General features: G+C 39.0%; 1 protein-coding gene and 1 long non-coding RNA gene across 13 annotated transcripts in view; both read left to right on the top strand.

Moving 5' to 3' along the window:
• Positions 1-18,126, top strand: part of DLGAP2 (DLG associated protein 2) — a 480,050-nt gene that overhangs the window by 104,907 nt on the left and 357,017 nt on the right. For 5 of the 12 annotated variants that reach the window (XM_087775276.1, XM_087775278.1, XM_087775274.1 and 2 more), the window contains exon 1: positions 15,855-15,965. The exons of the other annotated variants lie outside the window; for them this stretch is intronic. The gene's annotated coding sequence lies outside the window, so the exon portion shown is untranslated. Of the gene's footprint in view, positions 1-15,854; positions 15,966-18,126 lie in introns of those variants that run through there. 12 annotated transcript variants of the gene reach the window in all.
• Positions 307-11,478, top strand: LOC148053460 (uncharacterized). Its single transcript, XR_015708320.1, has 4 exons — positions 307-392; positions 9,880-10,560; positions 10,685-10,878; positions 11,342-11,478. It is a non-coding gene; the product is annotated as an uncharacterized LOC148053460 (long non-coding RNA).

Here is an 18,126-nt window from a genome sequence, read left to right as displayed (position 1 = left end):
GTCTGTCTGCGAGCCAGATTCAGAGGTTCTTGCTGTGATACTAGAAGAGTAATGCTGAGTATCTTAAATTCCTGGCAATGATCAGGATTATGCCTTCTGTCTCATTTCCAACCTGTCCCAGCTCTGGTTCTCCATCTCAGTGCTATTCACTTCCTCAGTTAGTCTCTGACCCTCCTCCTCAGGCGCTCCTCTCCTGGTTTGGTCCTTGCTGAGGAATTCTGAGTCTCCACCTCTGAACTTCCCATTGCAGTCAATACTGATGTTCCCTGGAAACCACATGTACTTTGAACCCCGTTCTTAGTACGAGAATACTTTTTTTTGGAGGAAGATTTCTAACTAGTGATCTGAGCCAACCAAAGGAAAGTAAAGCTTCAAAGGTTTGGAACAAGACGGTAAGTGATATATACTCATGCCTTGGTGCTCAGATTGCACTAAAAAGGCTGTTTGACAAGTTGTATATCTGTGTAGAAAACTTAGTGCCTGGAAGAAAAGGTCACAACCTTGTGGTAATCATATCCACGCATAGTAATACTAATAGTAGTAGTAGTAGTAGTAGTAGTAGTAGTAGTAGTAGTAGTAGTAGTAGTAGTAATAATAATAATAATAATAATAATAATAATAATAATAATAATAATAATAATAATAATAATGGGCATTGCTCATATGTGAGCATTCAAGTCTCTCAAGAAAACCCTTAAAATATAAACAAGATATGCATATGCCCTGAATTCTTTGTTTCTTCACAGTGGTCGCACAGACATCTTAGGTCCTCGTGTTTACCCCAGTAAAAAGGCAAATGAAGCTGACAGTGACCTGCTGTGTTTAAGAACAGAGGCTGTATTATTCTAACGGTCTTTTTCAATTAGTAACTTTGTTAATGCCATATTTTCTGTATGACCTTGGGCCATTTTCTTGGCTCAACCATTTTTTGTGTGTTAGCAGGACTTAGCAGAAGTTGTTCAGGTGCTTTCATCCTTCTTCCTAATACTTGACTGCTCACAGCGAACACTCTGCAGTGCCATCTTGGCACAGCGATAGTGCCTCTGCTGGAACTGGTGGGAACTTGGGATTGTGAAAGGGCATGGATGCTGAATCACCCACATCTTGTATTCTGATGAAAAATAGTTATGGTGAATTATAGCTTGCTCTCACTTAGAATAATTTTGCTTAAATGCTAGAATGACAGTAGTAATGCACTGGCAGCATCTGTGAGAATAGCTGAGGATGGATTAGCAGGACTGGGAAAGGGCAGGGTTAGATCCTGCTACTGCCCTGCCACGGCAGGGGTGTCCCATGCCTCAGTGGTCGCTGTTGCGTGTCCTCCAGAGGAGGACAATTCTGCCAGCTTGTTCCTCAGCTTCTGCCAAATGAGCTTGAGTAAAGCAGAAATACATATTTTATAGCGGGGCAATATGTAGCTACCTCTGTATTCTAAGCAAAATGGCAAAATTGCATATAGACAGACAATTTGGAGGAACGGAGGAGGCAGTAATTTTTCCACTAGTAGATCTGTTGCTGCAAGGGGGAAGATGATAACCATGTCACCTAGGCCAGTGACATCTGGGTTAGTTGAACTGTTTCTGTATGATCATTGGGCACTTTAGTGCCGATCTTTTTGACACGGAGGATACTGTAGCACACCTCCAAAATCACCTATGACCAATGTTTTTGACCTGAAATACAAAACTATCGAGTTAGGGCAAGAGACTTTGTGTGCAGAAAGCATTTGCCTCCAGCATTTTAACTTTTTAGTGTATGAACTGTTTTCTCTTGATTGCAATTTACAGAAATGTAGATTACCATTTACAGAAATTTAATTAGGTTATTATTTTGAATTAAGATACAAACAGGAAATAAGTTTTTCAAGTTTCTGTTGAATGTACAAAATCTTTCAATTAAATGTTAGCATAAGAATATTTTTCTTGTTATCTCTAGTATTATTTCTCTGATACCTGGGAATAGAAGGAAAAGGGCTTATTATTGTTATTCCAGTTAAGGTCCCATACACATTCTTCATGACAGCACCATATATTTTGAATATCGCAAGGTGAATGGAAATAATTAACTTTTAATCTGTCCTGTTGGATCTATGCCCAAAAGCCCAATCCATGTGAGGAAAATACCAAATGCAAATTTCTTTCAGTGAAATCTTGAGATCTGAGGAAGAAGGAATTTTCCTATTCTTACTTTAGTTTTGTCAATTAATATAAGTATCTCTCATCATCTGAATTTTGTGGAGACTTCTGGAGAAGTCTCAATGTTATTACTGCATGATTCTAGAAAAAACAGAAAAGGAGAGGCAGCAAACATTATCAATTCCAGTGTTCACAATGCTCTGAAAGTTGAAGTAAAAAAAGAAGGCAACCTGTGAGCAAGAGAGGCTGAAGTTTTATTTTCAGTCACATTAGAGCTGCAGCTACTTTACCACTTTGCACAGATTTGTTATATATGTACACCGTTGGACCAGAGGAAATCTCTGCAAGGAGGTCTGGATGGGTATCAGTGGCACAGAAGAAAACATTCTCTTTAATTAAAATGTGGCCCTATGCAAAGTAGGAGCCCCATGGAGAGTGAGAGTGCAGTGAGGTTATAATTAGCATAGCTGTACTCACTTAAAGTGAACATTAAGCATAGGAAAATTATATATAACTGACTGAACGCAGCATCTTGAAAATCAGGTTGTTAAATCAACTTTAGTGTCTGGGAATCTGATGTTTCTGTAGTTCAGTTTCTTCCCCCACCCCTCACCAGAGGCCAATAGTCTATATTTTTTTACCTAAAAAATCTATTCTGACTGCTGTTCCTGAAAGCATAATAGTGCCCTTTTATGATATTTGACGATCATGTTTGCAAACTTTAGTCCTTTAACATGACAAAATTCCCTTCCATGTGTACTAGTTCAAGCAGTGCTTCCCTTAGAGTATGTGGAAAGCCTGTGTGGAGAAACCCACAGCTTCATTTTCGGACTAGTTCTTGTCTCAGGTTTTCCACTTGCCCATGCAAATGTCAGATGAACAAGTATCTCCAGTAGGCTCTCCTTTCTTTCTCCTTGCATTCTGTGCAACCCTTTATCCGTTTGCTGGCCAGCAACAGAGCACACTGTCATGTTTGTGCCCAGTCCACAGGGATCATGCTGTCTCTTTTCCTAAAATATATGTGATAGATTCCCTTTGCCCTTTCCTTTTCTTGTCTCTGCCTCTTGCTGCTGATGTATGTTAGTGTCAGGCCCAAGCTCCAACTTGACCTACCTTCTGTGCCACCTTGAGCAGCGCTTGCTAGGATTCTAACTGCTGCCTGTGTTGAATGGAGAAGTTTGGGTCATGGGGAATTGCATTGCTGAAGTGTGATGATTTCAGCCTGGTGGTCCAAACAGAAGTTACTTAACTCTGTCATTGCTCAATGAAACAAGAGCTTTAGCAGCCAGTGCACTGCTTTCAGCCACCTATTCCTTGAAGTAAAGCCTTGGAGATGAATACTTTTCCTAATTAGTAACAGAAACATCCTTTTGTTTTCTTTAGTTTTGTACAGACAAATAATGATTGTCTTGGTTCTAAAGCTTCAGCGCAATGCCATTTCATTCAGGGGTGTTAGCCACAGCTCTGTTGCCCTTCAGTAAGGACATGGCTTCTTCAGCTCTCTGCTGGAAACCTAAAGTAGTGCTAAATGGGTAAGCAGTATGTTCACAGTCAGGACAGTGCATAGCAAGCAGGCAAATTCGTCAAGACGAGGCCCAGTGCACAATCTAAGGAAGCTATTGATCACCAAGAATACTTTATTAGTAAAAAAAGATCAAACTTTTGAGAATACAACCTAGTCACCATGCATTAACTTCCTGCAGTATAAAAGAAAACTGATGTTGGTTCTGCACACCTGGTCATCGCATGTCCTTCCAGGCTGGAAGCTCTTCAGTACATCACTAAGCAGTTGCAATTTGCACTGGATGAAAAACCTGTCCTGAAATAAATCACCCCAGAACCACCCTCTGTGGCATTCAGGCTAGCCTGAACTGGCTAATGTTACTTTGCACAAACTCCCTACAGGCTGAAACGAATCAAGACATTAGCCTGAGCTTGTAGACTTAAACTTAACACATCCACACAAGAGGTATCTCCATCATATAAATTTTCTCAATAACAGAACTATCAAAAGCCTTGCGTTTCAGACCATACCCTTGCGCATAGCAAGATACAAAGTACTTGATTCGGTGCACCAATTAGCCACAAGATAAATACTGTCAACTATTGTTCTTGGCTCATATATCTATTTTGAGATTTACTACTCCTGTTTTGGACCCAAAGTGCACTTCTCACTGTGTCTCTGCTTCCCCTGCACACATGAATAGTTGATTAATCACAGGTATTCATGTCTATCCATAATGCTTATTTTCCTAGTAAGACCTCTTTTGGTGTCTCTTTTTAGTTCACCAATAGATGGTGTAGAAAGTGCCGATAATTCTGTAAAGATTCATTCAGATCATAGCTTTATTGTAGATTAATTCTGGCCTGGAATAAGTTACGTAATATGATAGCAGCTTTATAATTGGTAAATAAAATAAAAATACATTCAAGTGCCTTCACTAAACAAGGCTTTTGACAAAAAGACTTCCTTTTACCTCAGCCATTCTTTGGTGCTCTAGCATTAAAGAAAATTTTTTGGAATATACTATTGTACACAGCTGTTTGGTAGGAGGAAGTGGGGGTGTCTTCAGTGAAACACATAAGTTTTGCATGCAAAGACTACTATTTTTGTTGTGCATTAATATTCAGTTTTGTTAAAGTGAATCAAGAAGAAACAAGTGTTGTGATGAACAGATTCTTGACAGTTACCAATTCACTGACAGTGATTTTATGACTAAATGTCCTTGTCTTTGTATATAGCCTGCAGAATTAATGGCAATGTGTATCTCTCAGAGAATAAAATGAAACCCAATATGATGCAGGGTTTTATTTTTTCCTTTCCACTATTATATTGTTATGCTTTATTATTTCTGAATCTCTCTATCATGAAATGTGAAATTAGATTTGTTTGGATTTATCTACTTGGCATTCTTAAGCTTTGTGACACAGGAACGACAAGTTGAATGTAAATGTTATTTATGTTCATTTAGTACTTCAGTAACGTAGTCTTCATGTATAAAAGAACCAGGCTTACAGAACAGAGTTCAGATGGAGTGGGTAATAAAATGCGCTTTCTCTTTAGAGGTGAAATGAATAACCACTGTGTAGTTTAGTAATCGTAACTGTCTTGCTCTTACCTGCCTCTCTCCTGTCTGTATTCTGTCAGGGATTGTCTTTCTCTGAGGCAGTGATTTACACACTGGACCACTGAATGGTGATCTTACAATGCCACTGGAATCTGAGCATTATGGAAACGGTCCTAGAAATATTATGGCTCAAACATTTAAGCTAGCTTTTACAGTCTCTCTTCTTTCTCTCTCTCTTTTTCTTTTTTCTTTTTTCCCCTTTTCCTCCCGGAATTACAAACCATTTGGTAAACATAGGCTTGAAAGTTCATTTAGAGCAGAAACATTGTTAGGTTCTTATTCTTCTTCAAAGACTGAAAAGTGAGGGAAGGCTCAATCAGAAAACGCGGGCTCTGCCACGGATGCTCCTCACTGTCCCGTGCTAAAGGGGGACGAGGGGAACCTCTCCAAAATTCCTCTACATCAGAACAGAGTTCATAACTCCATAACAACATTCAAACAGGTCCAAAAAAAACCACCCAAAAGCCCTGGTAAGGGCATACAGTGAAGTAAAGGGATATTTAATGTAGCATCCTTCCTTTCTGTTGGAGTGAGGTTACGACATGTTCCAGGCACCAGAACAAGCCCCGAGCTGGTGCCACCCCTCTTCCTGCCCTCCAGTCACGGGCACGTGAGATTGACAAGGGCGTAAGTGCTACCTGATCCTTCCTGAAGTTAGAATACCTGAAGGGCTGACTTGAATTATTGATGGATAAGGTTCCCGTGCAGGTTATGACAGCTCTGTGAACTTCTCACTTATGCAGACATCTTGTTCTGGGGTGTATCTCGTACCTATCGCAGGAAATGAGGGGTTAGGGGTGGGAAGAGCTGGTGTAAGGGTAGCTTTCCTGTGAGCAGAGGGGTCTGCACAGATTTCTTCCTTGTTCATTTGCAATCAAAAGCCTTACAAATTGCTTGGTCTGAGGGCAGGGCAGAGAAGACCTCTTACCAGGGACGGGGCATCTGCTCCAAGCCTGTGGAGGTCGACTAGAGGAAGGTAATTTTGATTCATGGTATAGGCAAAAGGATTTCAGTCTCTTCAGGGAAAGATAAGCGAGAAGATTTTCAAAACAAGAATTTATTTTCTAACCTGAACCCCTTCTGTAGGCAATCTGAAAGTACTACTGTGCCTGAGTATTTTTAAACATTTTTTTTATTGATTATTTGTGATAACTTATAATGCAATAGCACTAGTAAGCCATAATGAGCAATGAAGTCCCTTTTCATTGCACACAAGAAGGACTGTGCTGTGAAGAGTTAAGCCTCTCTTCTGCTGGAAGTTGTTGGAGCTCTTCCCCTCCCCCTATTCTCCTTGAACAGGGTGCCAGGAGTGATGCCTGTGCCCACTGTAAATTATAACAGACCTGGTGGGAATTGCCTGAACCTGCATTTGTTTTCTCTTAAAAAAGGAAATAACATTTTACTGAAGTCCATTTCTTCTGGCGGCTTGGAAGAGAGGCCAGGTTGCTCGTGCTTGTGGTTGCTCATGCTTCAATCTCTTCTGCTGCTTATAGCTTGAGCTTGCTGTTTGTTTTGCACATTTTGCCACTCTCACAGTGCCTTGTTAAACATTTTATACCAGACGGATGAATAAGCAGTTGATGTCTGTCCTTTTCACCCAGCCAGATATGATTCTAAATAAAATGCCTGTTCTGAAAGAAAAGAAAATTGGGAACTAGAAAACAAGTCAGTCTTTCAACTGAGCAATAAACCTCATATGCTTGAGGACAGATTTTAACCCCGGTCTTGAACCACAATTCATCTGTATTTTGGCATGCTCCTGGCACAGAATGGACAAGGAACATCAAATGCAGCTTCTGAAAGAGCACTTTTCTGCCGAGGCGCTTGTACGGTCCTCCTGGCAGTGACCTGAGGATCCCAGACCCATCAGAGCTCCTGACAGCTGGACTAGTCATTTTAGAACTAGAACAGACTTAAAGATTTTCCTTATGTTGTTTTTTTCCTTTCATTTAGAACCACTGAATTACCATTTTTTCGATGATATTTTTAAAATACAGTCTTAAGTGCTTGCAATTTTTTTTAATAAACTAAAATTTTGCTTTTATGACACATTTTAACTTACAAATAAGTCAGTCTGGACTTTTGATATGCATTTTGCAGTCGGGGTAAAATATGGATATCAAGATGGAGTTGCAGGCTTAAAGACATAAAAATATCAGCAATTCTGTTGATTATGAACTCAGAAGTTGTACTGCAATTGCCTTGCTTGATGTTTTATATAATGCAGTTCATGGGATCTCCTTTAAATAATACTTATTTGAAACGGACTCTATCTTTTAGGCAGAAGAAAAATCTGACTATGATTTAAAAAATACAGTCATTTTTCCTTTTATCATTGTGTTCCTAATACACATCTGAGCCACAAACTTAGCAGCAGTTTACTTTAGTGCCATTTCAATCCCCAGTAAAACTTTTTGATAATCTTACTGCAGAAGCATAAATAATACCTAGTGCCTTTATGGGACTATATTACTTAAGCTGAAATTATTTCTTATTTTCTAATGTAGTGGTTCTGTAGTGTTCAATCAGATAGTTGTTACTGTCTTTGTCTTTATATCTTTCTGGGTATTTGGATTTCCTGAAAATGGCTTTGTTTGGAGTAACAAACTTTTTACTTTTAAGAAAAACAGGGCAAGATACAAATCACTTAGAGAGTTCCTGATAATACTTGCAGATCTTTTATACTGAAAAATGCGAAATCATTGAATTTACCATACAGTATGCAATTGCAGGCAAGAGAGAGAGTGCTGGCTTATTGGCTGTTGGATTTTTTTTTTTCTTTTTTTTTTCCCCACTCATTTTGGAATTGATACTGTATCCAGGACTCTAGTGAAGTAGCACAAATAAAAATTCAATGTTTTCCAAATAAAATAGTCTTTAATTGTTTTTCTCGGTAAGGACTTCTTCCGCCTCCACACTAATAAGCATTCTTCTGTGCTTCAACTAGCTACCCACTCACTCTCTCTCTTTAAAGAATCGGCTGTCCCAATTACCATTGAGAATTTTCAGTCTCTCATTAAATTCGGAGCAGTAGGCAATTTAATCAGGTGGTGATCAGTGTAACATTACAGAAAATGACCTTTATAAAGTGTATCTTACAAATTTGGATACTCTGTTTTATCAAACATATTCTTAGTGTTTAGTTAGTTTACATTTCTCTTTGGGAAAAAAAAGTGGCTTGTAGACAGCACTGGTATATGTTAAAAAGTACAAAAATATATTTCTCTCTCTATTATTTGTCTTTAATTTGAAGTGTCATCTTTTGCCTGTCAAGCATATATGAAATTTTTTTGCCCTTCATTTGGACAAGTTTAAATCAAACATGGAGCTGACTGAGGGTGCGGGACATTGGCTACAGCATCATTCCTCAGATGAAAGCCACATTCTGGCTTTTTTTTTCCCTAGTCAGAGTATCATCTCCCATTACTTGCAAAGAAGGAACCCTCTTGCAGACGCAGGTTTTACGTTCTGAGTTGTGACTCAGAGCATTCCCGTGGGCTGTGGGAGCAGAGCTAAAGCATCCGTGGGAGCTGCAGAGAGTGGAGGGTGGTGCCGCAGATGTCTTCCCGGCCTTCTGCGGGGCTCGATGGGCTCTGCCGCACGGCCGCGGGCACGGCGGCTTGAGCAGCTGCTAGAGAGCCCTTTCCCAGAAATCCCTGGAGACTTAAGGCATCGGTCTGTGAAAAACTGTGCGTCACCTAGGGCCAATACATAGAGTAGGAAAGCTGCCAGGCCAAAATGAGTTTTATGCTGGCATAGCGGGGTTTGGCATCCCATAATTGTAACGAAGCACGCTAAGCCATTCGGTGTGACTGCTGCCTGCGTTCGCTAGGAGTTGGTAAGTTATAACTACCCTGACAGAAATGAGCCATTGCAAATTTAGGTTTTAGTTTAGCAAATTTAGTTGTGTCGTACAACCAAGATCTAAAACAACTGTCTTTCCCTTGTTGTATTCAGATCACAAATCTGTTTTCTTTTTTCACCCTGTTCATGAGACTACAGTCGCATGTAGTCCTTCAAAATTCTGGAATTTGCAGCCTGACCCTTAGACTCAAAACCCTAAACAAGCTCAGACACGGGACTTTTTATGGATAATCCAGACCAGTTAAAGATGTCCGCTCATATGCCATTTGGAGGATCTATATCTAGAGTCTGCATCATACAAGGTGAACAGCAAGTTGGATAGGTAGGATTTGACTTCTGAGAGAGTGCATATATTGCCTCTTCTCCTCTAAAACTAATGTAAATTGGGTGTATGCCCTGGGGTATAAGATCCAGGGTATTTTGTATTTCTTTCTTAGACACTAGCATGCTCTGAGGATCTAAATATCTTTCTCATTTCGTATTACATTGAGTTATACAGTGCAACATTATTTAGCACTGCCAGCCAGAGAGGAAGAGATGACATCCTCTTCTGTGCATGCTGATCTCTGAATTCCTTTAACATCTATGTTTCTTCAGATAGGCCTCTCACGTATCTGTATCAGAAATACAAAGGTATTTATGCCAAGGAGGCAGGACTATGAATACATTGTAAGAGAGGTAACTTAAAGGTGTTATTGTTATAGCAGTTCTGCTTCATTTTCGATGATGAAATCTGAATCAATTCCTTGCAGGACAAGAATACCAGTTTCATGAGATCAGAATTAACGAAGATGCACCAATTTCTTCCCTGTGTGGATTAAAGAAATTAACAAAAACCACTATGCCAAAATTTAGCATCCCAGTTCTACCCTTTCGTATTTCCTGAGTACACATCCAGGAAGAAAATTTGACAGTGAAGCAGTATTTAATACTCTTTCTTTCACAGTTATTGAATACAAAAAAAATTCAGCAAAATGAACGTCAGGAGAGAGGCCAAACTCGAGAGCAACTAAGTGGAAATTAAAAACCAAAAGAGAGAACTTTCAATGGCTATTTACCTAAAGAGAAGTGGATTCCCTGTCCTGTCTTCTGGATTGAAAATCACTTTTACAAAACATGAAACAGAACATTAAAATACTAGCCACCAATACTCACACAATACTGTAATTTCTTGAATATTTTAGGATTCTGCTTTGAGCTGTTGTCTCTAAGCAACATATCAGGCAGTGTTGCACTGTTTCACATGACTATAAAATATATACTTTTTTTCACCTAAATAGTGAAGTTGCTAAAACCTTTGAAGACACCTATGTTAAGCAGTGGATTAGTTGGTAAAAGCCAGAAGATTGATATCTGGTTGTTTTGACTCCTCACTATGAGACTCAACTGGGAACTCTGCTCATCAAAAACTCACACTGAAATGGGGAAAAAAGGTAAGATTAAGAAACAGTATGCTTTTAATATCTTACAGTACCTAAAATTACCAGTAAGTTTTTTAAAAAAGATATTGTGTTCAGTAGAGCATGGTTTTAAGGACGTACCTTTATCCTTATTCAGAGATGTGAATTACTGAGTGTGTAACAAGAGATGAATTGAAGAAAGGTCTGGAGGGAATTTTGCAGATGTCCTAGTCATGAGAAACTTTGCAAAAAGCTTGTGAAGCTGCCCACAGATTTGAAGCTGTGAGAAATCTGAAATGCCATGGATGACTATGATGCTACTTAAAATTGCTGAGGTTAATGGACTGCATGGTAGGTATTATGAATGTCACTTAACTGCACTGCATTTACAGAAGAGAGTTTTCCTCTTCTAATAATGTTAATTATGAAGCATGCATATTCTGAGACAACATAATGGATGCTATTGTTCCATTTGTGAAAACACTTGATGTTTATCAGTGCTGGCGAGGGACAGCATACTGCGTAATTCTGCTGTACTTAATTTTGTATTGTACATAATACGACGCTACTTCAGATACACTTTTTTTGCATACCAGTAGAACATCACAGTTTTCTTCTTCACATTAGAACATACAGTAAAATATTGGTCCCGCTTTTATTATAGCCAAGAATGCAAATTACGCCTCACTCAACACCTTCATTATTTTAGAAAATGAGTGAAGGCTTTCTTCAGCCTAGTGAGTATTCTTTCTGAAGAAAATCAGTCTGATCTTCAGTATCTGAAAGTTTCTAATTACTACTTTTTTCCCGACAGGTCTCCTGTCTTTTATCCCCTGCAGAACTTATTCGGACTAAATCAAGACATAAGCAAACTTACCAAATGTCATGCAACTAGTTGGCATGGGCCTAAAAGCTGGTAGATGGCAACAGCTACGGAGAGTAGAGTTCTACGTTCAGAACAGTCTTAACTCCTACCTCTTCCCTTCTTTTTCCTCTGGGAAATGTAGATGACAGCTTTTCAGTTTTGTCCTGGTTATGCAAATATGTATATCTCAATAAAGACCACTGAAAATTTGTATTTGTCAGTTTTGGTGTTTTGTTCTTGTTGTCATGAGCAAATGAAGCCAGCATACAAAGCCCTCTTTCATTGACATACATCACAAAGCACTTTCTACAGAATAAGATTTCATCAAATACTTGTTGCCTCTATGCAGAGAGATATTACTCTAAGATCTGAATTATTCCTAGAATTTGACTGGTGCCCCCTCACCCCCATACGATTGATGCTGATTGTGTGGGATGCCCCCCCCCCCCAACCCATTTTCAACTGACTGCAATGTTTGGGATTGGGAAGGATTTTTCATTTACTGTTATGACAGCAAAATTTAGACTGTAATAGAGATTGACTACACCTCACTGTTTCAGCAGCTGAAGATCCTTTTTTCTGTAATGTGTAAATCCTGCCAGATTCTAGCAGGTTCAAAGCTTAAGTAAAGTACGTATTCTAAAAGTTTTGTCATTTGAGCTGCATTTAGCCATTTCTGAAATATTGAGAATAAAACATTCCCTGCCTCTACCTTACAAGCAAGGAAGCATTGATTTGGAGACAAGTGCTTGAAGATTTCCTCTACTGTTCATTGCTCTGAGGTACTAAATTACAGAAATTCCTATAATGTTCCACTCCTTCATGCCCATCCCTAAGAAACTGTTTTATAGAAGGCTTAAATTAATAATATTACAACAATAAAATTCACAGCTATTATTCAGCTCCTTCTTTGGTTGCTGTCTGTCCTGTAAGTACTTCCAGACTGGATAAAGGACAAAATTCTCTCCCCATAGTGGTGTGGCAAAAAAGGGCACACTAATTACATATGTTAACAGATTGGTTTAAAGACATACCTCACAAAAATGGTAGATATAGAAAAAGGGAAAATAATAGTTCAGGAAAAAATGTGGAAGCTGTTGTTGTTAAGTGTGCCTAAAGCACTTCAATTGGGGAAGAACCCCATTGGGTGCTCCATATGCTTGTTCTCAGTGAATGTGTGGTTTTGGCTTCCTTTGAATGATCTGTCTGCAAAGGAAAAAAGCAACCAAAACGTAAGTTTTGTTTCCTGAACTGAGAAATATCTTTGAGCCTTTTACACACACACCTTTTGAAAATGTCTATTTAATCCACAGTTCTAATTTGGCTTCGACTCAGTCTTCTGTGATGCATCTTTGAAGTTGTTTTGAGTTAGAAATATATATATATTTAGCTTAGTACTGGCTGAAAATTATCTTATTGCTGGTGGTCTATGTAAGAAGAATCCAGTCCCTGAAAAATGCCATTGTAATAGACAGAAATCTATTCAATTTTATTATTTTCAGAAAAAGATCATTTTCTGAGCCCAATAAGGCTTGTCTTGCCACCTCATTTAGAAGGGTGGCCCCATTAACACTCATGATGTGGGAAGTAAGTATGAGCGAAGGCTACTGCTGCTGTCAGTGCTCTATTGGGTGAAAGAGGGCTAAGGGTCTGGAAAGCGCAGGCTTAGTTTGCCTTTCATTATTATTGTAAGTAGGCATGCTCTGTAATGGGTCTCTGTAGGAAACAGAAGTTCTCTTCCCGCATCCCATTAGCCCAGAGCTCTTGCATCGCTGCTGCAGATCCCCAGCCCCCGGCTGGACCGGGGCACCACCCTGCCTGCCCTTGCGTCTGTGGCTGCTGTAACCAACACGTAACCTGTATGCTTTGCTCTTGAACTCCTCGAAGCCGAACAGATTATGACTACAATTCTTCTTCAAAGGAATGAAAGGGCAATTATAAAAATGTGGGAATAACAAAGCATTTATCAGAACTCTGTGCTGTAAAGCGTGTGATTGAAATGGTCATATGTAACCTTTCTTTTCCCTCTCTCTTGGCTGTATTGCATATGTTGTCATTGCAGCTTAAATTCGGAGACTATGATGTTGTGCACTGAATGCTTCACAGTCACTCTGGAGTCACTACTAAGAGTTGAACCCTGAAAGTTTTATGAGATTGTCTCTGTCACTGAGTTCAAGAAGGCTATGCTAGGCCCAGATGTGTTTGGTGTTTAGACCGATGCTTAGGAAAAATCCCATCAAAAAAGGTAATCCTGCTGTCTTGAGCTAAGCAGGAGAAACCATTAATGTTCAGTGTGAGAGTTCAGAAATGAGCTATGTGTTAAATGTAGCAGCATACCTATTCCTTTAGTAGTTTTTGAATGCTAGGAAGTTAAATGGTAGGAAAAAGATTAAGTTCTTACTGTTATCAGCACACAAAGTATAATGTAATATGCCATTAATTTACCTCATTCAGTGGGTTTTCAAAGTTTCTCTCTTAAAGGCCAGTGATGTGAGACTTGTTTTCTGTGCTACCTTTTGTGAAACCCTTAGTCCAAGGAGCTGTAGGAATCTGGATCATAAGAAAACCACTGAGGTCCTTCTAGTAGCTGGAATAGTCCGTCATTTTCTTCTGTATTTATCTCACAAATCTCTGCCTCAGTTCTCTACAGCATTTATCCAAAGTCACCCAGGAGGCAGGGACCAGGTTGCCTGGCATCTGTTTTTGATCAAAAGGCTATGGAATTTGATTCTGTAGTTCTTGGAAATTTATGGTCTCTCCAAGTACCCATCTCCTCTCTTATGAAATAACAATAAAAAGAATATATTCACAAAGATATTTTAGGGGTTAAGTAATTAATATTTTGAGTAGCTTAGTGCAGAAGCGCTTTGTTTGATTAAGTACTGTTTTAATTAATTAGTTTAGGAATTTGATAATGTTCCTCATGGCCTCCTGCTGTGGTTCATTTAGAAGAATGCTGTTTGGTCTTCCCATGGGAGTATAAAGGACAGTGTGCTCAGAACACAACCACGTCCCTTGTCTCAGTCCCTCCAAATGAGACAGGACTCATTAGCTATTAGAGAAGTTCAGTTTCTTTGTATGTAAAAATGTTGGAACCCAGAGGAAATATTGGCACTGTTCGGCAGGACTGTGTACATGACTGGCCATGATTTAATAGCAACTGCCTGTTTTCCTAGCACTCGTCTCGATCCTTGGGACTGGTAGGCCAGATAGCTGTCTTAAAGTATACCTGCTATCATTCTTGGTATATAGTATCCTGTAATAAAGTTTGGGGGGTTTCTGCCAGGTGTTCCCAACTGGCTCATTATAGCCAGCTTGCGTCCATTTGGGCTACTTGGGAGACATCAAAGGGACACAGGGAGAGTCAGGCCCAATACCTAAATTCCCATCTAACTGCAGAAATAAAAATAATTGTATGTGGTTGTGCAAGTTTGTACACCTAAACAATAATGGCTTCATTTTCCAGGCTGCTCTTCCCACTGAGTATTGCAGATAAGGCACTATTTAGAAAGGCAATGCTGACTGTGATGGGTATAATGGCTAGTAATCATGCCAAAAGCAAGTATGGATCACTGTCCTTTTACATTTCAGGAGTAAAGAGGACTTTTTGGTAAACATAACTGTTCTTCAATAAGTGAAAGACAGACTTGCAGTGTCTTTTATGACAAACTCAAATAATCCATGTTCATGCCAAGCTCAGATTTCGGAGGCAGCGTCCTTCAATTATAGGAGCAAATGTATATTTGGATAGGAAAAGTAGACAGTGAAGTATAATTTTTGGTAAGAAAATACTGTCTGCCCTGTTTTTTCTACACTTTAAAGGGAGAAGGAAAGATTATTTCTTGATATGTCTCTTCTTCCAAACTGGTATGCTTTTGCCATGTTATTGCTTTGCACCTTGAGGCCACCATGCTTACAAATGCCTCAAGTGTTTGAGGAATTTTAGCCACAGGGATAGTTCCCTAATGCCTGAAAATCACTACTGTCTAGCTGTAAGTGGATAGTCACCTCTGAGCCTTAAATCTAGCCTATTCATCTATGCAGCTGCTGAAACTCAGCTCTACTTTTAACTTTTCTCTACTTTGCGTCAGTTCAGTTGTGCTCATCTTCAGTTGTTAGCTCTCTGCCTGGTGGCTAGCATGATGGAGCCCGATTGCAGGTTGTGGCTTCTAGATGCTATGGAAACAGAAATAAATATTTTTTCCATTTTTTGTATTTCATATTATGTAAGTGCACAAGTAACAATGCATGGCACAGGGAATGCAGTAACTGAATGTGCTGTGCAGAGCTTACTCTTTGTTGCTTAGCAATTAAATGTATGCACGTAGCAGCAGCACTGACAAAAATGCTAATAAAAGGTGACAAGTTATATCTCCAGAAAAAATTACACAATTAAGAAAAAAATCTCTGACAAGATACAGGAGCAGCAGCAAATGATACATACTGATAGATCTTGTCCCTCCTGAAGGCAAGATCTTCAGGTACTGGCCACTAGAGGGGCTGAGATGATGGGAATAGAAGGTATCCACATTTATAGCATGGGCTACAGACACACAGTTGTGCAAACATCATGGTAAGGCTTTTTGTTGTTGTTGTTGTTGTTCCTTTATTATTTGTACATATTTTTCTCTGTAAAATGTCTAGAAACCTGTTCTGTTTCTTTGTTTCATTTTTCTCCTTGGTGTTCAGGTTTGCAGATTTTTCACAGCATCTCTTTCAATCGCATTTCTGACTTTCCTAGCAGAACGTTGTGTCACAGTATAAGGTTTTATTTATATAACATGATGCAACCTATCGTGTTAACGTAAATAGATTTCTTTATAAAATTCGTTCTTTAAGAATATCAAACTGCTTCATTTTTTTTTTTTTTAATTCAGAGCAAACATGAAGCAGAGGAACTGCATTGTAGGCTGCAATTCTCAAAAAAGCCCAGCATTTAAAGACTCCTTTCTTTCTGGGATTTGCATGTTTAACCTTTCGCTCCTTCTCTCTCATCTTTAGTCTTCTTCCAAAATCTCTGTCACTTGCGCTGTGTCAGGAAGTGCACTGCTTCTTGGACTGGTTAATACTTATTAAAACACTTGCTTTGCTGTGGGTAAACAGAGTCGTCAGGCTTATTTTAGAGCTTTTTCCGAACCGGCTTGACACATTGTTGCATGAAATTCTTTTCACTACATTAAGAGAATCGTTTACAGGCTGGAAGTAGTTGCTCTTAAATAGTTTATTAATGTCTGTGGTATTTAGCAAATATTTCTAGTTATGTGTAGGATTTCAATACTTTTTCTTCTAGCAATTTTTTTTGGTTTTTTTAGAGCTTTCCCTCATTAGATTTCTGCTCACCAAAGTGCTGATTCTGCACTTGACAGTCTGCCTGCATAGTGAATTGCAGGATCTGGGCCCAATTTTGATCTATTTATACTATAGTCCATTTCATTTTAACTGAATGCAAATACTAATTTGGCCGTACTTGCTTTCAGCATTATCTCAAGTTGTGCCAAATCATCAGATAGTTCATTTGGAGTTTGTTAGGCTTTGCTGAAACTCCTGAATTTTTGGTCAAGTGCTATTGAAAAATGCTGCTATTTATCAAACAAAAGTAGCCTAACTCTTGGCTTGGTTTGACAGTCCCAGTTCCCTATCCCATGCCTTAGCAGATAAGATGGACCCTGAATCACTGCAGATCAGATTGTATTCTGTGTAAATAAAATGAATCAAGCTTCTTTTAATTCATGTACTGTGCCTCTTCAGAAATAAAAATGAAAACATACAGTAAAAATAATGATGATAAATTGGAACATTACTTGACTTCTCTTCCCTGGCTTCTTTATGAGTGTATTGATAGAACAGTAATTGAGATAAGTCTGCACACAGAGCAATGCTGTCATATGATGCAAGCAGCAAAACGCTATTCAGAGAGATTTTTCGAGCTAGTCCACCTTATGTTCACTTCACTTGTTACGTTTTTTTCCAAAAAGGAGTCTTTTAGCGTGACTTAGGCAGGCAGGAATTATTCCATACAGATGAAACTATACCTCAACCCCAAGCCAGCTAGGGTAAGGAAATGATAATGCAAGATAGAGAGTAGAGGAGCAACAGATCATTGCGCTAAAATATCTTGTGTGCATTTGGTTGTGATCTTTGTAACGAGATGGCTTACACTTGTTCAGGACATTGAATCAAACATCTGGAAAAGGAAAGATTTGAATCCACTGGGATGATATAAAACCAGATTTCCCTGATTTCTCTCTTTCCTCTTCCTCTGACTCCAGTAAATATTATCATGGCAAAATAAGCTTTGAGAGAATCAGTTTGATTTGTGAAATACTTTTCTCCAAAGGCTGCATTTTGAAAGCTATTTCCAAATAAGCCTGTGCTACCCAGAAGTAACAGAAATATTTCATGCCCTAGAAAGATTTTTTTAAACGTATTTATGTATTCCTTCCTTCCCACGTTACCTGCAATGACATGCAAACATGGTGTGTGCATGTGTGTATATACATATGTGTGTGCACATATATGATGAAATGTGAAAAAGCAAATACTGTATAGAAATGTCTACTTAAATGTCTGCCTGAAAATGCATGTGGTATGTTCTTTTTTAAGTAGCCTCCTCCTGGTAGTACCTTCGCTCAGATTCTCACCATTCCCATGTAGTGTTCTGTAAATACCCTGTGAGAATGACTAGCAGGGAGGATGATCTTGCATAACAGGCAGCTGACTAATTTAGACCAGGA

Source organism: Nipponia nippon, unplaced genomic scaffold (genome assembly GCF_047370975.1).
Source record: "Nipponia nippon isolate SJK-2023a ecotype South Korea unplaced genomic scaffold, ASM4737097v1 scaffold_4, whole genome shotgun sequence".
NCBI classification, from domain to species: domain Eukaryota; kingdom Metazoa; phylum Chordata; class Aves; order Pelecaniformes; family Threskiornithidae; genus Nipponia; species Nipponia nippon.
Note: the sequence above shows the minus strand (reverse complement) of the source record. Positions and strands in the feature narration are given on the sequence as shown.